Source organism: Chiloscyllium plagiosum, unplaced genomic scaffold (genome assembly GCF_037043375.1).
Source record: "Chiloscyllium plagiosum isolate Xiang-an unplaced genomic scaffold, Cpla_swu_hap1 HiC_scaffold_46, whole genome shotgun sequence".
NCBI classification, from domain to species: domain Eukaryota; kingdom Metazoa; phylum Chordata; class Chondrichthyes; order Orectolobiformes; family Hemiscylliidae; genus Chiloscyllium; species Chiloscyllium plagiosum.
Window position 1 is genome coordinate 15,632,490 of NW_028270184.1, and position 19,912 is coordinate 15,652,401.

The 19,912-nt window shown below is 43.3% G+C and overlaps 1 protein-coding gene across 5 annotated transcripts in view; it reads right to left on the reverse strand.

Moving 5' to 3' along the window:
* The window catches only part of LOC122543928 (uncharacterized), a 64,949-nt gene that overhangs the window by 9,872 nt on the left and 35,165 nt on the right, over positions 1-19,912 (reverse strand). For 2 of the 5 annotated variants that reach the window (XM_087983647.1, XM_087983643.1), the window contains exons 1-3: positions 13,584-13,651; positions 8,390-8,496; positions 7,074-7,209 (exon numbers count right to left, since the gene is read on the reverse strand). The gene's annotated coding sequence lies outside the window, so the exon portion shown is untranslated. Of the gene's footprint in view, positions 1-7,073; positions 7,210-7,571; positions 7,701-8,389; positions 8,497-13,583; positions 13,652-19,912 lie in introns of those variants that run through there. The other 3 variants (XM_087983644.1, XM_087983645.1, XM_087983646.1) reach the window with 2 other exon arrangements.

Here is a 19,912-nt window from a genome sequence, read left to right on the forward strand (position 1 = left end):
CAGTGACTGGTGAGACTTCAGCACAGTGTCAGCTCCATGTACTGAAAATCTCGTCCAGTCTTTTATAACCTCGAAACTGAATGACCCAAACACACTCCTGATCCACTTCCCACTTCCAATCTCCCTGTAATCAAGCTCATCCAACACTCGTGCTCACTCACACTAAGTCTTGTTCACCTCACCCTGACCGAAAAAACATGTCAGTTGAAAAACAATAACATTTAAAACTTCCTAGCCTTGTTTTCAAATCCGTCCATGACAGTGATCATTTCCATCCCTGAACTCTCTTCCAGCTGCACAATCCTTCAAATATCTGCACTTGCCTAATTTCAGCTCTTGAATGTGGTCAATTAATCGCCCCACCCACCAATGGTGGGTGTTCTTTCAATTTCCTGGGCATCAGGATCTGGAACTCACTCCTTGACTCTCTTCAACCTCTTCCTCCTTTAAGATAATTAGAGTCATAGAGATGTAGAGCATGGAAACAGACTCTTTGGTCTAACTCGTCCATACCAACCAGACATCCCAAATTAATCTAGTCCCATTTGCCAGCACTAGGCCCATATCCCTCTAAACCCTTCCTATTCATATGCCCATCCAGATGCCTTTTAAATGTTGCAATTGTCCCATCCTCCATCACTTCTTCTGGTAGCTCATTCCATGCATGCACCATCCTCTGTGTGAAAAGATTTCCCCTTAGGTCTCTTTCCCCTCTCACCCTAAACCTACGCCCTCTAGTTCTGGACTCCCCCACCCCACGGAAAAGACATTGTCTATTTACCCTATCCATGCCCCTCATGATTTTATAAATCTCTATAATGTCGCCCCCCAGCCTCTGACACATGATGTAAAACAGCCCCAGTTTATTCAGCTTCTCCCTACAACTCAAAACCTCCAACCCTGGCAACATTCTTGTAGAGCTTTTCTGAACCCTTTCAAGTTTCCATGGGAGGGAGACCAGAATTGCACGCAATATTTCAAAAGTGGCCCAACCAATGTCCTGTATTCTTCTTTTTTGACCAAACATTTAGTCACCTGCCCCAAAACATGATGTGACACAGTATAAAATATTGTTTTCTAACATGTCCGTGAACTCCATGGAGCATACATTAAACTGGAAATTAGAGACATAAGCAATAAAGATACACCGGTTATTGTGGGTGTCTTCGATCCAAATATGGAATGGGCAAATCCAATCATTAACAATGCCACAGAGGGGGAATTACTTCAATGTGTATAAGATCGTTTTCTGGATCAACACATTGAGGAACCAAATAGAGGACAGGCCATTCTAAAGTGCACGATATTTAAGTGGTGGAGGCAGGCTAGCTCAGTTGGTTGGATGGTTGCTTTGCAATGCAGAATGAAGCCAAACCACGGCTCATTTCCTATACCGACTGAGGTGACTGTGAAGATCCCACATTCTTAACCTTACCCCTTGCCTGAGGGATGGTGACCCTCAAGTTAAAGCACCACTGGTTAACTCTCTCTAATGAGAGAGGAACTTCATGGTCTTGAGGGACATTGGCAATTTAATTTCAAAACTTTGTTTGTGCAATGAGAATGGAATAATTGGCAATCTCACTTTGTGAGGTCCCTTACGGAAGAGTGAAGAACTGAGTAATGGAATTCTCCATGAAGAATAACAGTCTTGATTCTAAGACAAGGGACTCCAATCTAAAGGGAGGAAATGGAACTGGTAAAGGCACAAGCTGGCTACAACAAATTAGGGAACATTATTTAAAAGGGTGACAAACATTTAAAGAGCACATGGAGGAACTGCAACAGTTGTTCATTCCTGTCTGACAGAAAGTAAAACAGGAAAGGTGGCCCACCGTGGCTACCAAGAAATATTAGGGATGGTAATGAATCCAGGAAGAGGCGGACAAATTAGCTAAAAACAGCAGCAAATCTGAAGATTGGGAGCAGTTCAGATTTTAGCAATGAATGACAGACAGATTGATTCAGAGGGGAAACAAGAATATATAAAGAGAAAAAAAGATGAACGGAAACAAGCATAGGTTCCTGACAATCAGAGTTAGGGATAGTTATAGTGTCGAACAAATAGATAGCAGACCAATAAAGTTTGTTCTGTCGTCACAACGGGAGAGACAAGTAACATTTCCAAAATGTTGGGGGACACACAGAATATAACAGCACAGTTCAGGCCCTTCGATGCTTCACTGACCTGTGGAACCAATCTGAAACCTACACAGTAGCGCCTTGACATATGAATGACCCCGTTCACGAACAAATCGGTTTATGAACAGGATTGTACGTAAAATTTTGCTTCAACGTACATACGCAATTCAAGGTACAAACGCAAAAAGCCCATGTGCGACCATGTGGTTTCATTGTTCTGCTTTGCTACGCGCTTGCTGAACGCAAAAGCTCTCAGGCCCCACGTGATCTCATTCAGTTCGTCTTTGGCACGTGCGCTGCGAACAGCGTTCGTTGTTACGTCCAAGCATTCTTACGCTATCCGAACAATGGGAAAAATTGATTCAGTTTGCGGATTTTTCGGTTCGCGAACCGGGTCCCGGAACAGACTAAGTTCATAAGTCGAGGCACTACTGTATATCCTACACAATTCCATTTTACCTATACGTTTATCCAATGACCATTTAAATGCCCTTAAAGTTGCAGACAGGACATTCCATGACCCTACTACTCTAAGTAAAGACATTACCTCTGACATCTGTCCTATATCTAAACACCTCAATTTAAAGCTATGTCCTCTTGTGCTAGCCATCACCATCCGAGGAAAAAGGCTCTCACTGTTCACCCTATCTAACCCTCTGATTATCTTATATGTCTTAATTAAGTCACCTCTCGCCTTCTCTCTAATGAAAACAGCCTCAAATCCCTCAGTCCTTCCTCATAAGACCATCCCTCCATACCAGGAAACATCCCAGTAAATCTCCTCTGAACCCTTTCCAAAGCTTCCACATCCTTCCTATAATGTGGTGTCCAGAAATGTATGCAATATCCAAGTGTGGCAGCACCAGAGTTTTGTACAGCTGCAGCATGACCTCATGGCTCCGAAACTCAATCCCTCAACCGATAAAAGCTAACACATGGTATGCCTTCTTAACAACCCTATTAGCCTGGGTGGCAACTTTGAGGGATCTATGTACATGGGCACTGAGACCTCTCTGCTCATCTACACTACCAAGAATCTTACAATTATTACAGTACTCTGCATTCCTGTTGCTTCTTGCAAAGTGAACCACCTCACAATTTTCCACATTAAACTCCATTTGCCACCTCTCAGCCCAGCTCTGCAGCTTATCTATGCCCCTCTATAACTTGCAATAAGCTTCAGCACTATCCACAACTCCACCGACTTTAGTGTTATCCACAAATATATGAACCCATCCTTCCACGCCCTCATTTATAAAAATGACAAACAGCAGTGGGCCCAAACCAGATCCTTGCGGTACACCACTTGTAACTGAACTCCAAGATGAACATTTCCCATTAGCCACCACCCTCTGTCTTCTTTCAGCTTGCCAATTGCTGATCCAAACCGCTGAATCACCCTCAATCCCATGCCTCCGTATTTTGTGCAATAGCCTACCGTGGGGAACCTTATCAAATGCCTTACTGAAATCCACATACGCCACATCAATCGCTTTACCTTCATCCACCTGTTTAGTCACCTTCTCAAAGAACTAAATAAGGTTTGCTAGGCACAACCTACCCTTCACAAAACCATGTTGACCATCCCTAATCAACTTATTCCTTTCGAAGTGATTATAAATACTATCTCTTATAACCTTTTCTCACAGTTTACCCACAATCGAAGTAAGGCTCACTGGTCTATGATTAGAGTTTCTACTCCCCTTCTTGAACAAAGGGACAACATTTGCTATCCTCCAGTCTTCTGGCACTATTCCACAATGATGACATAAAAGATCAAAGCCAAAGGCTCTGTAATCTCCTCCTTGGCTTCCCAGAGGATCCTATGATAAATCCCATCCGGTCAAAGGGACTTATCTATCCTCACCCTTTGCAGAACGGCAAACCCCTCCTCCTTGTGAACCTCAATCCTGTGCAGTCTAGTGGCCTGCATCTCTGTTTTCAACTTGACAACACTGGTATTCACACTGGAAAAAGACAATGAAAAATATTCATTTCGCGCTTCCCCTATCTCCTCTGACTCCACACAACTTCCCACTACTATCCTCGATTGGCCTTAATCTTTCTCTAGTCATTCTTTTATTCCTGATATACCGATAGAAAGCTTTAAGGTTTTCCTTGATCCTATCTGCCAACGACTTCTCATGTCCCCTCCTGACTCATCTTAGCTCTTTCTTTAGGTCTTTCCTGGCTAACTTGTAGACCCCAAGTGCCCTAACTGAGCCTTTGTGTCTCATCCAAACATAAGCCTTCTTTTTCCTCTTAACAAGAGATTCAACCTCTTTAGTAAACCACTGCTTCCTCACTTGACCACTTCCTCCCTGTCTGACTGGTACATACTTATCAAGGACACACAGTAGCTGTTCCTTGAATAAGCTCCACATTTCAATTGTGCCCATCCCCTGCAGTTTGCTTCCCCATCCTATACATCCTAAATCTTGCCTAATTGCATCATAATTGCCTTTGCCCCAGCGATAACTCCTGGCCTGCGGTATATACCGATCTCTTTGCATCACTAAAGTAAACGTAACCGAATTGTGGTCACTATCACCAAAGTGCTCACCTACCTCCAAATCTAACACCTGGCCAGGCTCATTACCCAAATCCAATGTGGCCTCGCCCCTTGTTGGCCTGTCTACATACTGTGTCAGGAAACCATCCTGCACACACTGGAAAAAAAAGCTGACCCATCAAACTATAGTATTTCCAGTCAATATTTGGAAAGTTAAAGACACCCTTTTACTCTCACTCCTATCTAGAATTATCTTTGCTATCTTTTCTTCTACACCTCTGGAACTATTTGGAGGCCTCTTGAAAACTCCCAGCAGGGTTACCATTCCTTTCCAGTTTCTAACCTCTTCCCATACCACCTCAGTAGATGAGTCCTCAAACATCCTTTCTGCAACCGTAATACAGTCCTTGACTAAAAATGCCACACCTTGCCCTCTTTTGCATGGTCCATTGAGAGGAACTGAAGGAAATCAGCGTAAGTGGAGAAATTGATGGGATTAAAGACCAACAAATCCCCAGCACCTGGTAATCTACCCCCCCACTCCCCAGAGTACTTAACACAGTGGCTCAAGATAAAGTGGACGCACTCAAACTAGCAGTTTGAACTAAATAGAGGAAATTCATTATCATCTTTCAAGATTCTATAGACTGAAGTAGTTCCTACGGTTTGGATGGTAGCTAATATAATCCCAGTATTTAAAAAAGTAGGTAGAGAAAACATGGAATTATAGACCAGTTAGCCTGACATTGATAGGGAAAATGCTAGAGTCTAATATTAAAGATTTAATAGCAGAACACTTGGAAAACAGTGACAGGATTGGACAGAGTCAGCATGGATGCACAAAATGAAAAATCATTCTTGACAAATCTACTGGAATTTTTCAAGAATGCAACTTGCAGAATTGTTAAAGAGGCAGTAGATGTGGTTTCCTTGGGCTTTCAGAAGGCATTCAAAAAGGTACCAGAGAAGAGATTAGGATGGAAAATTAACACACATGGGATTGGCAGGAGCATGCTCATTTGGATAGAGAATTGGCTGACAATAAAGAGTAGGAATAAACAGGTTTTTTGAGGGGCAGCCAGGGACCAGTGGAGTACTGCAAGGATCCATGCTTGGACCTCAACAATTCACAATATATATTCATGATTTGGATGAGGAAACTTAAATGTCATCTCTCCAAGCTTTTATTCCTGATGAAGGGCTTTTGCCCGAAACGTCGATTTGGCCTGTCCTCGGATGCTGCCTGAATTGCTGTGCTCTTCCAGCACCACTGATCCAGAATCTGGTTTCCAGCATCTGCAGTCATTGTTTTTACCTCTCCAAGCTTGCAGATGACTTGAAGCTGGGTGGGACAGTGAACTGGGAAGAGGATGCCAATATGGTTCACTGTGATTTAGAGAAGTTGGCCGAGTGGGTAAAAGTGTATGGCAGGTAAAGGATAATGCAGATTGATGTGAGGTTATCCAGTTTGATCATAAAACCAGGAAGACAGATAGGTTAAGAAAGGGGGAAGCGCAGCAGGACCCGAGTGTCCTTGTACACAAGTCGGTGAAAGTAAGCATGCAGATGCAGCAGGCAATGAAAGCAGCAAATGGTATGTTGGCCTTCATAGCAAGAGGATTTGAGTACAGGAGCACATATACCTTGCTGCAATTGTACAGGGTCCTGTTGAGAGCACACTTTGAATACCTGAGGAAGGAAATTATGGCTATGAAGGGAGTACAATACAGGTTGACTAGACTAATTTCTGGGACTATCGTATGAAGACAGACTGGGTCAGTTAAGATTCAACCCACTGGAGTTTAGAAGAATGAAGAAGGATCTCAGAAATCAATAACTTTTAACAGGACGTCACAAGGTAAATGTCGGAAGGATGTTCTTCAATGACTGGAGAGTCCTAAATCAGGAGTCACAGTCTAAGGATGTGGGGGTAGGCCATTTAGCACTGAGATGAGGAAGCATGTTTTACCCAGAGTGGTGAGCCTGTAGAAATCTCTACCACAAAACAGTAAAAGCCAAAACATTGAACCTTGCCAATTAGAAGGCAGATATAGTTCTGCAGGCTAAAGGGATCAAAGTGGATCGGCAAAAGTGGGAATAAACCACTGAGTAGCATGATCAGCCATGATTGTACTGAATAATGGAGCAGGATCAAATGCCACAATGGCCTATTCCAGTTCCTACTTTCTGTGATTCAATTGCAGTAGATATGTCAAGCATGATTTTCCATTTCGTGCATCCATGCTGACTCTGTCCAATCCTGTCACAGTTTTCCCAAGTGTTCTGCTATTAAATCTTTAATGTTAGACTCTAGCATTTTCCCTATCAATATCAGGCTAACTGGTCTAAAATTTGATTATAACTGACACTTATCACTGGTCCCTTATCATCACTGGATGAAAATTCTGTCACCCCTTACCGAACAGCAATCTAGGAATAGCTTCACCACACAGACTGCAGCAGTTCAAGGTCAGGGAGGTGCAGAGAGATCCTGGAGGCTTCTAGACTGGCTGCTCTGTCTCGAGTTTTCTATCCGTTATCAACTTTTGATTGTTCTGAAAAAAGAACCATAGTATATAGGAAAAAAGTAAATAAATATGAAAGTTTGCTGAAACTTGACGTTCAGTCCTGACCTAGAAATTAAATCAAGTTTTACGTGCATGTGAGAAACACATTATCCAAGGATTGCACACAAGCTTGGCATCCATTTTTTGAGACTGTTTACGGAACTGAAAATTTTAATTTCTTTTATTTTCAGTTTAATTTATTCCTTAACTGTGCACAGCTATTGGTGAAAGTGGGGGTTATGAACATCCAAAACCCTCGGAACCAGCTATCTTTCGGATTTTTCGGATAAAGGGTTAAATGACATTTTCATAGTAAAACACAGAAAATAATTACCAAACAGCAGACCCACCTGTGATTACTACCAACACCGAGACAGAACTGATGGCCTGTCAATGCTGGGCTATGCTGCTATGTCACAACTGAGGGACGTGGGTCGAGTGGGTGTGGAGTTGCATTAATTGTTTGCACGCCAAACAACCTTGTTAATGAGAAAAAAACTCCGTGAACAAAACTTCGGATTTCAGAGCTTTTCAGATTTTGGAATTTCGTATGAAGGATTGTCTACCCGCACTGGGTACAAGTCAGAGACATTGATTACATTGCCTGGTTGTTTATCTTTGGTTTGCTCATGTTATTGTTATTTCCTCTTTAAGTTAAAAATTTGGTGTCCAAGATGTGTTACTCAAAGCCTGGTTAGGAACGTTTGGACAATTTTGATGGTCATTCAATGTTTCAGTTTCACTGCGTTGTGAATCCAGTGACAGTGAGGCTAATTTGGTTTGGTTTGCCATCCTTGTGTCATAACAAGTACCTAATGGTCAATATTAGCTCAGAAGCAGAAATGACTTCCAGTGCAGGACAAACAATTCCTGACCATGGAAGATAAAGCTGGAAATCAGCAGCATTTAACAAAAGATATGCAGCAATGGAAACCTCATTTAGACACAAATCTGCAGAAATAACAACAAAAGAAGGTTCAAATAAACCCAGTATTAGAGGCAGAGGTAGTCGGACAACAGCTGAGAGATGGTAGGTAGAGGTGAGATAGAGCAATAGATGGACATGAATTCAGATCCACAGTAAGGAGTCACATCTGCCCCAGGGCTATGAAACCACAACACTGCACAGAAAGATTAAAATTGTAATCGAATGCTCAAAATTACTCACCTCCCAAAAAATCTCTCGGTTTTCAAATCTCCTGCTGGTGCCTGCAGCTGGGAAGACATCAGAAACCAGGAAAATATATTCCTGCCGCCTTCAAACTGTATAAATCTCTGGAAAAGGAGATGACAGAAATCGGACGTTTCAGTCAAGGAAAAGTATCCCACCTAGACCCAGTCCCCTACCTTATAACTCTAATCCCGCATTTCTCATGGCTATCCCACCCAGCCTGCACATTCCTCGATACTATGGGCAATTTAGCATGGCCAATCCACAGTACCTTTGGACTGTGGGAGGAAACTGGAGTACCTGCAGGAAACTTACACATACACAGGGAGAATACGCCCGAGGGTGGAAGTGAACCTGGATCCACGGTGCTGTGGGGTAGCAGTCCTAACCACTGTGGCATCCAGCACAATGAGACAAATAAGACCACAAGATAAAGGAGCAGAAATATGCCATCCCATGCACTGGAGCCTGCTCTGCCATTCGATCATGGCTGATATGCTTCTCAACCCCCATTCTCCTGCCTTCCCCCGATAATTCTTAATCCCCCCGGTCTTAAATACACTCAGGGACTTGCCCTTCACAGTCTTCTGCAGAGATGCATTCCACAGATTCGCCACCTTTTGAATGAAAACATTTCTCCTCATCTCAGTTCTAAAGGGTTATTCCTTCACTGTGCCCTTCGGTCCTAGTCTCTCCTGCGAGGGGAAACATTTTTGATGTACACTCTACGCCGACCTCTCAGTATTTTGTAAGTTTCAGTGAGATCTGAAGTTTATCCTTCTAAACTCCCAGGAAGTACACACCCAGATTCCTCAACTGCTCCTCGTGTAACAAGCCCTTCACCCCCAGGATCGTTGTTGTAAACCTCCCCTGTATCTGCTGCAAAGCCAGCACATCCTTCTTCAGATAGGAGACTCAAAACAGTGCACAGTATTCCAAATGCAGTCTGACCAGAGCCTTATACAGCCTTGGCTAATCCTGCTCCTATTTCTCTTGTTATTAGGATGGTCCCACATGCCTTCTAGTGTAATCCATTTTTAAAATTGGCCGTCGTTAACCCCCAGCCTGTGTCCAGCTTCTCTGGGCAAAGCGAGAACAAAATCAATGGGTCAAAGATTTTCTTTTGGTCATTGGGACCCTGAAGGCCCTCCCACTCTGCCATCTCACCATGATCCTCACGCATGCTCAACACTTCCTGCTGAACAAAGATAGCTACTGTTCACCAAAATGGGGAGTTTTCCTGAACAAAGAGACCTTGGGGTGCAGTTCAAAGCTCCTTGAAACTGGAGTCACAGGTAGATAGGATAGTGAAGAAGGCACTTGGTATGATTGCCTTTATTGGTCAGTGCATCAAGTACAGGAGTTGGGAGGTCATATTGCGCATGTACAAAACTTTGGTTAGGCCACATTTGGAATAACGGGTGCAATTCTGGTCTCCCTCTATCGGAAGGATGTTGTGAAACTTGAAAAGGGTTCAGAATATATTTACAAGGATGTTGCCAAGATTGGAGGGTTTGAGCTATAGGGAGGGGCTGAATACGCTGGGGCAGTTTTCCCTGGAGCATCGGAGGCTGAGGGGTGACCTTATGGAGGTTTATAAATTCATGAGGGGCATGGATAGGATAAATAGACAAGATCTTTTGCCGAAGGTAGGGGAGTCCAAAACTAGAGGGCATAGGTTTAAGGTGAGAGGGGAAATATAAAAAATGGACCTAAGGGTCAAATTTTTCATGTAGACATTGGGGCATCAATGGAATGACCTGCCAGAGAAAGTGGAGGAGGCTGCTACAATTACATAATTTAAAAAGGCATCTGGATGGGTGAGGAGGAGGAGTGGAGCAAGGCAGGGGAAGGAGTTGGGTGGCGAAGGGGGGGGTGAGGTGCAGTGTGGGGGAGGGTGACATCAGGGGGAGGGATGGTGTGGGGCAGTGTGGAGAGGGGCAACGTGGGTGGGGTGTGGAGCAAGTGGGGGCGTCAATCTGGGGAGGATAGCAAGGGGGCACCATAATCCCAGACTAAACTCGTCCCACCTGCCTCAGCTTGACACATATCCCTCCAAACATTTCTTATTCATGTATTTATCTGAATATCTTTAAATGTTGTACTTGCATCCACTACTTCCTCTGGAAGTTCATTCCACACATAAACCACTGTGTAAAAACAAGGCCTTGTTGTTTATGTCATGTCTTTTTAAAAATCTTTTTCCTCTCACCTTGAAAATATGTCCCCAATCCTGTAATTCCCCACATGCCATTCAATGTATTTATACCCCTCATGATTTTGTAAACCTCTATAACCTCTCAACCTTATAAATGCCAGTGAAAAAGTCCCAGCCTATGCAGCCTCTCCTCATAACTCAAACACCCCATTCCCAGCAATATTCTAGTAAATCTCTTCCAAACTCTTTCCAGCTGAATAATATCCTTCCTGTAACAGGGTGACCACAACTGGGCACAACCTCCAGGAGAGGCCTTCACCAACATCTAGTGCAACCTCAACATAACATCCCAGCTCCTATACTCAAAAGGTCTCAGCAACAAAGACAAGCATGCCAAACTCTTGAAGGGATAAGGGATATATTACAAAAAGGAAATAAAAACGACTGACCGGAATATTGCAGTAGTTTCCATGATGCATTGCTTTACAGGTACATAAGATTGTACATCATGCCATAGCATCAAGGGCCGAACTCCTTTTCTCAGAAAGCCATAGTTCAAAACAGTTTGATAAAACTCCAACCCTTCCTTCGGTTTGATCATATTCTCTTCCAGATTTGCTGGCATCAGTTCCTACGTACTGACCTCATTAATTGCCAAACGTGTGCTATCTCATAGAGTCCTACTGAACGGAGACAGACACTTTGGCCTAAACTGGTTCATGCCGACCAAAATGTCCACCCATGCTAACCCCATTTCCCTGCTCTTACCCATATCCTTTTAATTCTTTCCTATTCATTTATTTGTCCAAACGCCTTTTAAATGTTTGGAATGTAGCCACCTCAACCACTTCCATTGGCAGCTCATTCCAAATGCATACCAGCCTCTGTTAACAATGTGTCCCTCAGGTTCCCTTTTATTTTTTCCCCTCTAACCTTAAACTGATGCACTCTAGTCCTCAATTCCCCAACCCTGGGAAAAAGACTGAGCGCAATCACTCTATCCTTGCCTCTCATGATCTTATACACGTCTACAAGGTCCCCCCTTAGTCTCTTATACTCTAAAAAGAAAAGTCCTGTCTTCTCTAACCTCTCCCTATAACTCAGACCATTGAGTCCAGGCAACATCCTTGTAAATTTCTTCAGCACACTTTGCAGTTTAATAACATCCTTCCTATAACAAGGTGACCAAATCTGAACACAATACTCCAAGTGCAGCCTCACCAACATCCATCCTGTATAACTACAGCATAACTTCACAATTTCTGTACTACGTGCCCTGACTGATGAAGGCCAGTGTGCCAAAAACCTCCTCCACTGCCCCGTCTACCTGTGACTCCACTTTCAGAGAACTTCAAGCCTAAATTCCAAGATCCCTCTGCTCCACTAGACTCCTTAAGGCCCTACCACAAAACTTCTACCTTGATTTGATTTTCCAAAATGCAAGACCTCAAACTTAAACTCCACTTGCCATTTCTCAGTCCACTTCTCCAGCTGATCAAGTTCCTGCTGCAATTTCTGAAAACCCTCCTCACTGTCTGCAATAGCACCTGTTTTAGTGTCATCAGCAAATGTACTAATCATGCCCTGTACAGTCTCATCCAAATCATTGATATAGATTACAAACACACTGCCACATTCCAGAGTCTACAGAGTTCTTTGATCAAGAACCGACTTGCAATTTACTTCCAGGCCTGGCCTCTTTGAAGGGCTTTTGCCCGAAACGTTGATTTTGCCTGTCCTCGGATGCTGCCTGAATTGCTGTGCTCTTCCAGCACCACTAATCCAGAATCTGGTTTCCAGCATCTGCAGTCATTGTTTTTACCTCAAAAACAAACCTGTCTATTCTTTTCAACACAAGCTACTGCTCACAGCCCAAAAGTCACCATTCAACTCTCAGATTCAAAAGAAAAAATATTTTTAAAACCAGCAAGGGTTCTAAGACAAGAGAAGAAGGCTTAAACCTTCATTAGCTGAAACATCAACTCTCTTGCTCTTCAGGTGCTGCCTGACCTGTTGTGCCTTTTCCCAGCGCCACACTTTATCGACTCTCCAGCATCTGCAGTCTTCACTATCTCCTAGTTCCTTCTAACATAGTGCACTGACTGCCGAAAGAGCTTTAACTTTGACTGTTGAAAGAAACTATATGATTACAATTTATCTGATGATCCAGCAAGGAGAGACAAAATATCCCTACATTATAGAGACCCTATGGAAATATCAAGACAATGACAGGGATACAGTTACCCAGCTCAGCTGACCACCTAATGGTGCAGTCACACTGGGGGCAGACTATGCTCCATGTACAGGAAGGATTCAGTCAAGACATCCAACTGCTGAGACATCTGTAAGTTTGCAGAGGGTTACAGGAGTTCGATTCCAGTGGGAATGCTGTTTTTGTATCACATACAGCTTCATCTCCTGTTGGGGTGGCATGGTGGCTCAGTGGTAAGCACTACAGCCTGACAGCACCAGGGACCCGGGTTGGATTCCAGCCTCGGACGAATGTCTGTGTGGAGTTTGCACATTCTCCCCGTGTCTGTGTGGGTTTCCTCCGGGTGCTCTGGTTTCCTCCCACAGGTTAGGGTGAATCGGCCATGCTAAATTGCCCATAGTGTTAGGTGCATTAGTCAGAGGGAAATGGGTCTGGGTGGGTTACTCTTCGGAGGGTCGGTGTGGACTTGTTGGGCCGAATAGTTAAACCTCTCACCAGGAGTAATCAAACAAAACTGCAGAGCCACATAGATGGAGACAATGGGGGACGTCTGGGGGAAGGGGAAGATGGAGATTGGGAAACGTTGGGGTTGGGAACAAAGCTCCGCCCATTAGAGCTCTCCGCTAACGGCGCGTGCGCACTCCCCTTTCCCCGTCCTCGAGCTAAACAAAGAACGTTGGCCGGGGCCTGTTTTGAGAAGGATCCTGAGGTTGTCTGCAACACCTGGAACAGTGACGGTTGGGAATTGTGACGTAAACCGATGAACTCCTCTTGCTGGAATACTGCGGCGAGCGCTGACCTCCGCATTAACCTTTACATACCGTCTCTGAATATGATAGACCAACATTGGTTTCCAGCCACCTCTCGTTGCACGCATGCTCGAATCCAGAATTAGCTACGCACATGCTGCAGCCTCAGCCGGCTGGATTGACGGGACCAATAGGAATCAGGGGGCGGGATTAGAGGGCGGAGTGGGCGTGCCCGGTCATCCAACCAGAGTGAACGAGGGGACCTAATGGGAGCCCTAACCAATCATAGAAAAGGAGGCGGGTTGGACCTTCAGCCTATCGCAGAGAATGAAGGGCGTGGTTAGAGCTTCAACCAATCAGCGAATGAGGAGGCGGGTCTGCATTTTGTCTCGTTCTGGTTCTGGTGCTGGAGCCAGAACTTGGCTTTCCAGACTCAGGGGAGAACACGGAAGGAAAGACAGTCGGTGCAGGAGTATACCATTCGGCTTTATAATCCTGCACCACCGTTCAGTACGATCATGACTGATCATGCAATCTTATTATCCCATTCCCACCTTCTCCCCATAGCCCTTGATCCCTTTAGCTGCAGATGCCACATCCAGCTCCCTCTTGAAGATACCGAATGAACTAGGCCCAACAGCTTCCCAACAGTGGGACAGAATTCCTCAGGTTCACAACCCTCTGAGTGAAGACTTTCTTCATCTCAGTCCTGAATGGCTTACCCCTTATTCTGAGACTGTGAGCACTAGTTCTGGACTTCCCCAAATCAGGAACATTTTTCCCACATCAAGCCTGTCCAGTCCCATCACCTCCCCCCCCCCCCCCCCCAAATTCTTCGAAATTCCAGAGAATACAGGCATTCCGCATATGTCAGACCTGCTATTCTGGGAATAAATCTGGTGAACCTTTGCTGGACTCCTTCAATAGCAAGAATGTCCTTTCTCAGACTAAAAGACCAAAGCTGCACTTAATACTCATGCTGTGACGTAGTCAAGGCCTGTATAACTGCAGCAAGACATCCTTACTCCAATACTCAAATCCTGTCACAATGATGGCCAGCATGCCATTAGCTTTGGAGTCATGTATAGACCTTCAACCAGTAGTCGAGCTGGGACGCGAGGTACATCAGGAGATAGAAAAGATGTGTAGGAAAGGAGAAGTTACAGTGATCATGGAAGATTTCAATATGTAGGTGGACTGGGAAAATCAGGTTGGCAGTGGGTCACAAGAAAAGGAACGTGTGGAATGTCTACAAGATGGCTTTTTGGAGCAGCTTGTGATGGAGCCCACTAGGGAAAGGCAGTACTGGATATAGTGTTGTGCAATGAGGTAGACTTGAGAAGGGAGATTAAGTTGAAGGAACCCTTAGGAATCAGTGATCATAACATGATTGAATTTACTCTGCAATTTGAGAGAGAGAAGATAGAAATCAGAGGTAATGCTTTTTCAGCTGAATAAAGGCAACTACAGACAAATGAGGGAGGAGCTGGATAGAATTGACTGGGAGAGGAGTCTAGCAGGAAGGACAGTGGAACATCAATGGCAAGAGTTTCTGTGAGTACTTCAGGAGACACAACAGAGATTCATCCCGAAGAAAAAGAAGCATGGTACAAGAAGGATGAAGCAACCATGGCTGACTAAGGAAATCAGGGATAGCATGAAGCCAAAAGAGAAACCACAGAAAGTGGGAAACCAGAGGAATGGGAAGGTTACAAAGACCAACAGAGGGTTACAAAAAAGAAATAAGGAGGGAGAAGATTAAATATGAGGGCAAGCTAGCCAGTAATATAAAGGAAGACTGAGTTTCTTTATAAAGGGCAAAAGAGAAGCAACAGTGGACATTCGGCTGCTGGAAAATTACACAGGAGAGAAAGTAGTGGGAAACAAAGAAATGGCTGAGGAACTGAATAATTACTTTGTGTCAATCTTAACTTTGGAAGACACAAGTAATTTCCCAAAAATTCAAGAGAGTGAGGGGGCAGAGTCGAGTATGGTGGCCATCACCAAGGAGAAGGTGCTACAAAAATGTAATGGTCTGAAGGTGGATAAATCATTGGACCAGATGGACTACACCCTAAACTTCTAAGGATGAAGAGATAGTGGAGGAGTTAGTGGTAATTTTATAGAAATCACTAGAATCAGAGAGGGTCCCAGAGGACTGGAAAACTGCTAACATAACTCCACTGTTTAAAAAGGGAGTAAGGCAGAAGACAGAAACTTACAGACCAATTAGCCTAACATCAGTCATGGGTAAGATCCTGGAATCCATCATAAAGCATGAGATTTCTGAATACTTGGAAGTGTATAGTAAAATAGGGCAGAATCAGCAGGGTTTCATCAAGAGTAGGTCATGCCTGACAAATCTGCTAGATTTCTTTGAGGAAGTAACGAGCAGATTAGACTAAGGAGAATCAATGGATGTTAACAACATGGACGTCAAGAAGGCCTTTGACAAGGTGCCACACAGGAGGCTACTGAGTAAGATAAAGGCCCATTGTGTTAAAGGCGAGATGCTACCCTGAATATAGGTTGTCTGGCAGAAAGCAGAGAGTGGGGATAAAAGTGACAAGGTTCAGAAGTTGAAAGCATATACTGCACCATCAAGAGAGGGCAAATGCTGTATGCACTGAGAGCTTGCAGGCACCTGTCATGTGACTGACTAGAAGTCTTAGAGTGTACAGGAAAGTTGAAAATATGTAACACATGGCTGTAAACTAGATACCTCAGTTGGTTTGATCATAATTCGAATCTAACCAATCAGCCCCAGGATACTAAAACCCAATCATGTTTGAATTTATTGTTTTTGGCAACCTCAGACCAATGAGACGATCCGATGTATGGGGTACTAAAAAAAGCAGACATTTTGGAAAGTTAAATAGAGACCAACTGCCATCGACAGAGTAACTGTCAGCAAAACACTCTTTACCAACTTTTTCATATGAAATATTTTGCCGCAAAAGACCAAATACAACCCAGGGAAATCTTCAGCCAAAGGGAGACAGACACGTTTGGTTTTGAAATTATGTTGATGTAATTTTAATAACTTATTTTTATTGGAAATTTATTGAGTGTTGTTATAGAGTTGGAGGCAAATAACATGCATTTAAGAGAAAGGAGGCTTAGAGTTGAAAACAGTTGTTTAAAGTTCACTTTTAGAGTTAAAGAATAAACTGATTTTTTTTCTTTAAATAGTGGAATTTGGGAGTTCTCTGTCACTCATACTTTAACAGATTATGATGTGAGGTGAGTTTTCCTGAATGGTTCAATTAGCAGAAGGGTTCACCGCCATGTCATAACAGTTTGGGAGCTCCAGTCCATGGTTTGGACAGGTTTAGACAGATCCAGTCTGAGATTTGGACAGATTTGATTGGATTTGGGGTACAAAGATCCCAGCAGATTTAAACACTTGCAAATTACTCTCCGAGACCTTTAAATAAAACATAGGTGAGAAAATTTCTTGAATCTCGGTTACTTATGGTTGGTTAAATTAAGAGTGAGAAAAATGGCTCTTAAGATTGCTAAACAGGTTCTGGAGTTTGAAGATGATTCTCAAATTTGCCAAGGAAGTTTAGAAAGACAGAAAATGGCCATACTTTTAGAGTTAGCAAATAGGTTAGAATGGGGTCTAAGTTGTAAGGGAGTAAGCCAAGTACTTAGGTGTGTCAGAGAAACAGACAATTGCAGTAGAGTTAGAAAAATTTAAATTACAATTGAGGAAAATGGAGTTAGAAGAAAAACAAAGGGAGCGAGAAAGAGAGAGAGGGGGAAAAGAAAGAGACAGGAAAAAGAGAGAAGGTTCTTAGCTGAGCAAAGAGAGATAGAGAAGAAAGAGAAAAGGAGAGAGAATTTTAACTTCAGCTGTTGCCACTTAGGAAAGTCAAGTTAACAGGATGGAGAAAAACAAAGGGGGTAGTAATATATACAAATATGTTAAAACAGTGCCACATTTTGATGAAAAAGATGTCGAAGACTTTTTTATTTCATTTGAAAACTTGGCTAGGCAGATGGAGTGATCAGAGAACTTGTGGGTAATGCTAGTTGAGACTAAGCTGGTAGGCAGAGCTTGTGAGGTGTTTGCAGCGCTGTCACATGAGGGGTCAAGAGGTTGTGCAGAGGTCAAAGAGGCTCTTTTGAGTGCTTAGGAATTGGTACCAGAAGTATACAGACAGCAGTTCAGAAACATAAAGAAGGAACCAGGTCAGACTTATGTTGAGTTCAAAAGAATTAAACATAGTTACTTTGATAGATGGTGTGGATCTTAAAAATAGATAAGGCCTCTGAGGCTCTAAGAGCTTATTCTGTCAGAGGAGTTTAAAAACTCACTTCCAGAGATGATAAGAATTCATGTGGATGAACAGAAAGTTCAAGAAATGAGAAAAGCGGCAGAACAATATGCATTGGTGCATAAGGCAAAGTTTAGCTTCCAGCAAGAATTTCATCCTATGAGAGATAGCATTTGAGAGAAGGGGCCTAAACTACAAAACAAAGAGTAGAGCTCACTGGTAATAGTTTACCACAGGTTAAAAAAGAAGCCCAAGAGGGTGGAAAGGAGGTGAAAGGCCTCAGGTCACTGTAATGGAGTGGGACATAGAACATTACAGTGCTGTTGGTTTCAGAAGAGCACTGGGAAAAGGTGTTTTGACTGCCAGAAAGTAGGACATGTAAGGTCAGAGTGCTGGTCGTTAAAGAAAGGCACCGTGGGAAAATATGTGGTAAAAGAAGCTAAGTCAGTGGCATTAGTGAAAGTTGTAACGGAAACCCCAAGAAAGATCAAGGAGATGCAGGAGAGTGCACAGCCTAGGCAGGGGCCGGGTTTGCAGTTACTGCCTGATCTCTATAAAGACTTCATATCTGTGGGTAAAATTTATTCAGAAAGAACAGGGGGAGAAGGAAAGTAACTTGTAATTTTGAGATACAGGATCTGACCAGTCTCTAACAGTAAGAGATGAACATATTTCCATTCTTCCTCACCTGTTACCAGAGAAAGTGGTAATTTGTGGGATAGATGGACAGAAATTTAGTATTCCCCTACATGAGATCAGGTTGGAGAGCCAACTCAAGATTGGGGAAGTAACAGTGGAAGTGATTGACAGAGTGTCAGTTCCAAGAATACAGTTTGTTCTTGCGGACAATTTAGCAGGATCCAAGGTGAGGGTGACACCCCTTGTTGTGGAGGAGCCAAAGGAAGAGCAGGGAACTGAGGAATTAAAAGAAAAATATCCTGGAATTTTCCCCGACCGTGTAATAACAAGATCTAACTCTCATAACTCACAGCATGAAGCAAAAACTAAAGAGAAAGATGAAGGAGTTGAGGTTCAGTTAGTGGACATCGTTTGATGTAATGGTGCAGAAAAAACCTGAACAGACAGAGGGTCAGGCAGAAGTGTTTAGTCCTGAAAGGCTAATGGACTTACAGCAGAAAGATGAGACAGCAAAAGATATTTATGTTGATACACACTCAGAAAAGAAGTCAGAGAATATTCCTGAGGGTTATTATCTTAAAGATAGAATCCGAAGATGAAAGTGGAGACCATGGCAGGTTAATGCAGAGGAGAACTGGGCAGAACTGCACCAGATTGTGTTGCCGGTAGCATGCAGACGGGAAGTGTTATGGGTAGCACATGAACTACCTGTAGGAGGTCACCTAAATGGAAGGAAGACTCAGGCTAAGGTACAAAAGCATTTCTATTGGCCTGGAATGCACAAAGGTGTGGCTAACTTCTGCCTTACCTGTCATATTTGCCAAATGGTAGGTAAGCCACATGGGGGAATAAAACCAGCACCTTTGTTGCCAATTCCCGCATTTGAAGAACCTTTCACGTGCGTTATGATTAATTGTGTAGATCCGCTCCTGAAAATTAGAAGTGGGAACCAGTACTTGCTAACCATAATGGATATGTCTACCAGATTTCTAGAGACAATTCCATTATGGAGTATTAAGGCAAAAAGGGTGATGGAGGAGTTAGTAGCTTTCTTCACGTAGTATGGGCTTCCGAGAGAGATTCAATCAAACCAAGGGTCTAATTTTACTGCTAGACTATTTAAGGAAATCATGGATAGCTTAGACATACAGCACGTGCTTGTGAGCATAAGAGGTATAGTTAGTAATTTTGCAGATGACACCAAAATTGGACAGCGAAGAAGGTTATCTCAGATTACAATAAGATCGTGATCAGATGGATCAATGGGCTGAGAAGTGTCAGATGGAGTTTAATTCAGATAAATGCGAGGTGCTGCATTTTGGGAAAGCAAATCTTACCAGGACTTATACACTTAATGGTAAGGTCCTCGGGAGTTTTGCTGAACAAAGAGATCTTGGAGTGCAGGTTCACAGCTCCTTGAAGGTGGAGTCACAGGTAGATAGGACTGTAAAGAAGGTTTTTTAGATTCTCTACAGCCAA